Consider the following 5,606-nt stretch of genomic DNA (forward strand, 5'->3'; position numbering starts at 1 on the left):
TTTTGTAGATTTAGAGAAATTCTGCTCTCCCAAAACACACTTGCAATCAGAGCTGTATGCCACATGCTAGACAGCACTTGGGATGGGATGTCTGATGTCAGCCAGTGTCACCTGTCTGACTCCAGTGCTTGCTCCTGTCCATGCTGTCACTGCCCCAGGATTGATGGAGTTCCCACAGGCATCACTGTAGGCCATGTCATAACTATTCTAGAAGCCAGAAAGCTAACCCAGTTGTCAGCAAAACCCACAGCAGTTCTTAGGTCACCTTGGGATTCCTTACAAATTCAACCTTCATTGCTACCTTAGAGCTCAACATTTCTCAAGCATGACAAATGTGTCTTACTGAAATTAACAAAACTAAGTAAGAAAGCTAGACCAGAAGTATGACCTATTTCAGAGGTAGACAAAACATTATTTTTATTCACTGAAGCCTTTGGAGCACTTCACTGCCACTCTTCTTAGACCGCAAGTGCAGAAGTGCGATAGAAACACCAGAAGCAGATAACCTGCTTTTGTCCCTAACACTAGCCATTGCCAGGTGGGCTTACAGAAACTGTTTCTGAGCTAACCACTTGGTACCATATATCATTTTGATAGATTAGCAACAGCGTGCAAAAACCACACAAGAAACAGAGCAAAGAAGATAGTGTGAGCAGGAGGATGGACTACAAACTGGAAGGAGGGGTCCTTGAGAGCAGCCCTGCAGAGAAGGACCCGGGGGTCCTCATGGATGAAAAACTAAACATGAGCCAGCAGTGAGCTCCTGTAGCTCAGAAAGCAAATGGTATCCTGGGCTCCATCAGAAGAAGGGTGGCCAGCAGGGAGGACAGGGAGGTGATTGTCCCTCTCTACTCTGCTCTTGTGAGACTTCATCTGCAGTACTGCATCCAGACCTGGAGCCCCCAGTACAAGAAACACGGGGAGCTGTTGGAGAGGGTCCAGAGGAGAGCTACAAAGATGATCAAGGGGCTAGAGTGTCTCTACTACGAAGACAGGGTGAGGGAGCTGGGCTTGTTCAGCCTGGGGAAAAGAAAGCTGCGGGGTAACCTCATTGCAGCCTTTCAGTACCTAAAGGGAGCCTACAAACAGGAGGGGAGTCAACTCTTTGAAAGGGTAGATAACAGCAGGACAAGGGGAAATGGTTTGAAGTTGAGGGAGGGAAGGTTTAGGTTGGACGTCAGGGGAAGTTCTTGACCAAGAGAGCGGAGAGGTGCTGGAACAGCTGCCCAGAGAGGCTGTGGATGCCCCGTCCGTCCCTGGAGGTGTTCAAGGCCATGTTGGCTGGGGCCTTGGGCAGCCTGGTCTGGTATGAAATGGGGAGGTTGGTGGCCCTGCATGTGGCGGGGGGTTGCAGATTCGTGATCCTTGAAGTCCGTTCCAATCTGGACCATTACGTGATTCTGTGACTAGAGACTGGCTGAGGTCTTGACTATCTCAATTAACCTATAACGCCATAAACCCATCATTCCCTATCTTCTGCCCTCTAGCCCAGTACTAGTCCTACGCGTAAGTATAATGCCATTACAGGAAACCTGAATGCAGAACTTATTTTAGTTAACATAAATAGACACAGAGCCTTGCTTTGCTGTAGTCTTGTGTTGTATTCGCCTAGTACTGAATTCAAACTTGGAAATAAGAACAGAATCTCACAGAGTAGTTGTGAGATTCACCACCCTGCTGCAAGGAGCCCCCGCCGTACATTCCTCTGCTAGTAAGCAACTCTCATTGTCTTACTCATTCAATCTCTTCAAGCAAAATTATCTCAGGCTTCTTAAACTCATGTAGGCCAGAATGATCATCATGTCAGTTATCGATCTTGTCTTTCAGGCTTTATTAGTCAGACATTTCATCTGTTGTCCAAGGCTTTGGCTAGTGACTATTCTTTCATTGTGTGTCAGATACGATGTGCAGCTATGAAGAATGATTAACGTGGCTATTTTTCAAGAGGGTGTTTACCTAATACGCACGTAAATTCTTAATTCAGCAGTACATGATGTATATATCTGCAGGATAAACTACCAGCTCAGAAGGATGGACTGTTACATAAAAAATCTTTTTTTAGTCATCTGTTTAACTATTCAAATTACTGCTGCATGTCATGTCAATACACTATAACCAAAACCATAACATAATTGAAGATACGCAGGTACCCTTCTCAGAAAAAATAACCAACTCCTTAGCAAGATCTGAACAAACACTAAACATTAAGTCTTCTTTAAACAGACTAGGCTGAAGCTCTAAAGCACTCACATACATACAATCGTTTTTATTCAAGGAGCAATCCCTTGCATGCTTGGTTCCTTAAGCCACAATTCAGGGGCAGCAAGGGAAGGAAACACTTGCAGAGCAGCTGCAGGAGAACAATCAGCGGAAGCAGCCGTGGGTGTCAGCCCCATGGGATGTCCCCTGTGCGTCACATCGGCTGAGGGGTTGAGGGACGTAAGGAACAGAGTCTCTGAAAGCAAGGGCGAGCCACATGTTCCTCACACATCGCTTGTTTCTTACAGATGTAGGAGCAGAGTAGCCCACCCCAGGCATCGCCTAAGCGATGCCATTCTAAGCCCCTAGGAGGTCAAGGAAATATTTTTCAGTGCACCACTTACTGATGTTGCCTCTGTGTGCAGCTAAACACACCCTTAAAGAGTCTCCAAGAAATTATCCTGCATTTTGCAGACTGTTGCCATGGCTATTTATCATTGCTTTAGTACGCACATTTGTGATATCCTTTGAGCAAAACGTGGGTCTGAGCTGAAGCAAGTTAAGACTGATAGCTACTTGATGATGCTTTCACAAAGTTCACTTCATAGTACCAATATTCAAGGAAAAAAAAAAAAGCAACTCTCCACAAATTTCAACTGATGGTTTCTCGAACCCTGATTTTATTCTTGATGAAAGCACAAATTATAATGCAAAAAAGGAAACATTTTCAATGTAAGCACAGGCAAAGCCACAGAAATCACTGAAGAGTAAAAATGGATTCCTTTTGCTAAGGAAAAGCTAACACTTGGAATCCATCAGATAGTCTTGCGTTATTCCATTAGAAAGCTGATGAAGTTTGAAGCTGTGTGGAGGCAGAGAGCTAGTTCTGACAGAAACATGCTGACTAAGAAAAATCTCCTTCTATATTTAAAAATTGCAGCAGATGGTGCTAGCAGTAGGATGCTGTGCTGAGTCGTTATGACTGTGAGCACTCCATCTATCACTGAAAGTCTCAAAAAGACCTCACCCTAAGCACAGGTCTCAGCCTGAACTCTGCAAAATGCTCCAAGTTCAGGTGTGGTTTATTGGGTATCGAGTACCTCTGGGTCACCCCTCTTTGCAAAAGCTTAAAAATTACATTCTTACGGCACACAAAAACAAAATGACTTCAAAATAGCCGGGACCCAGTGTTCACTGAGCAAAAATCTAGTCCCACTCATAGCACAAAGCCCGTTGCTTTCAGAGATGTAGGGTATTTCTGCATGGCATGACAGTGCTACTCAAAGCTGTCAGCACGTCCGAGTGAACACAGGGGTATGAGACAGAGCCCAGCATCAAGGGGATGCTGTTGAAGGAGCCAATGGACACGTGAGAGCTGCATCTTCAGTCTCATACAGAGCCATGAGGCTCAGAGGTTTGGGGCCTTCACCCAGCGTGAGAGTGCATGAGCACAAGTGTGCAGCCACACCAACAAGCACAATCACACCTGGGTAGGCTCTGCTGCCCAACCTCCCCTCCTCCTGGTGAAGGCACAGGGCAGCTCACAGCCTCTGTGCCCACACCACAGGCAACAGCATAGCTCTGACCCACCTCACAGCCCTCCCACACACCCCAAGGATGCAGGCTCTCCATGCTTGAAGGTGAGAGCTTGTTCACACCCACATCAAAGTCATAAACCCCCATCACGTAGTTCCCCCTCCCGGTCACCTCTGCTCCGTAGCAGCATGAACAATCATCTGAACAGAATGAGCCAAAGCAGTGGAGAACTCCCCTCCCTGCTTTCTGCAAAACCCATGGTGTTTTTATGAGTTATTAAGCACACAGCCCTGCTGAGTGATGATTTTGGAGCTACAAAGGTATTCGCTGCAGGAATTTTTTATTCTTCCTCATGCTTGCCATGGCAACCGGGATATCGAAGTAGTTCAGAGCAAGACAGTGCCTCACAGTATCTAAAATAACACTCATAGTACATCTGACTTGTTTCTTTTTCCTATAATGAATTCAGCATTTGTGCTCTTTTAGAAAAACTGTCCCAGAAATCCCCAACCTCTAAAGCAATATTCTCTTCTGTCTGCTCCAACAAAAGGACGTGGATATAGTCTACATTGACAGAATTGGAGGTCCAGAATTCTAATGAACGCAAAGATTGCAAAACGGGGCTCAGCTTTCTTCCTTAAAGTTACAGGGCCCACCTGAGAGAACTGGCAAAATCACCAGGAAAAAAAAAAAAGTGTCATTTAGAGGCAAAAGTATTGGGGATCTGTAACAGTGTGTTCATTTAGGCTTGTTTTTCAGACAAAACTCAAAGTCCTGGATTCTGCCTTATCTTCTCAGCCTGCCAGCAGCTGATGTCTCTCCTCAGTTGTATGAGACAGCAGAGATCTACTGGGGAAAGATGACACAGCTACAATACTCTATGCAGGGAGGGAACTGATAGCTGAAGGACTCCTTTAACAAAAGTAGGGATGAAGTCTGTAGCATTTACCTCCTACCAATCACAACAAACCAGAAGTTTTCTCATTCTTAATGTAACTGGAATTATGACTGTTGCATTAAGAATTTTGTATACCTGCTGGGATTAGACAAAAAAAAAAAAATCAGTAGACATGCAGTGCTAATGATGAACACATCCAATTAGGAACTATTTGGAAAAAAAGTGTTGTCCAAATCCCAACTGATCTCCATGGTAAGAGGCTCCTCCCTCAGCAGGCACCTCTGTTGGCATCCCAGTTGAGGAAACAAATCTGTATCTGTAATTCTTATTTGAACCAAAAGTAAATTACTTGCCTTAGATAAGGTGCCAGGGCAGTGCTTTCAATACTTAGCTGTATTAACACTTTTCTCCATCGCTACTGTATGCTTCCCTTTGTCTCCTTTCATTCCTGTAATACAGACCACAGAGAAAGGAAGACTGAAATCTTTTTCCCCATTTCGGAAAGCGCAAACCACCAACAGACTCTTAGTGATCAGAAGACTAAAGAACAAGATAGTGCCTATGTCCACTCCCAAAATTATTCTAGTATTTTAAGATGAATAATAGCAGTGAAATGGAAATACAACTCTCAAAAACTGCCTGCAAATAAGCTTCCTGAGCAGGAAGGCAGAACATTAGGGAAAGGATACTCGTTCAGTTATTAATAAATGTCATTTCCAAGAGTGAAAAAAATAATGAATACTTTCACTAATGAGCACTTCCCAAACACTTTCACACTAGCACTGATTCTATTATTCATTTCCTGTAGAACTGCAGTTATCAACTCTCAAGCAAATGAAAACTAGAGTGAAGAACAAATAGACCATTTCTATACCAATCATGACAGATTCATTAGCTACCAACAGTTAATATATTACCTTACACAGAAGTGAAATTGGTGGGCAGTAGCAGATGAAAAACACCACAAAAAAAA

The 5,606-nt window shown here is 44.1% G+C and overlaps 1 long non-coding RNA gene across 1 annotated transcript in view; it reads right to left on the reverse strand.

Moving 5' to 3' along the window:
• Positions 1-4,774: 4,774 nt before the first annotated feature.
• The window catches only part of LOC109368974, a 12,835-nt gene continuing 12,003 nt past the window's right edge, over positions 4,775-5,606 (reverse strand). The window contains exon 3 of the long non-coding RNA XR_002117496.2: positions 4,775-5,081. This is a non-coding gene — a long non-coding RNA (uncharacterized LOC109368974). The remainder of the gene's footprint in view (positions 5,082-5,606) is intronic.

The sequence above is a fragment of the Meleagris gallopavo genome, chromosome 8 (genome assembly GCF_000146605.3).
Source record: "Meleagris gallopavo isolate NT-WF06-2002-E0010 breed Aviagen turkey brand Nicholas breeding stock chromosome 8, Turkey_5.1, whole genome shotgun sequence".
NCBI lineage: Eukaryota > Metazoa > Chordata > Aves > Galliformes > Phasianidae > Meleagris > Meleagris gallopavo.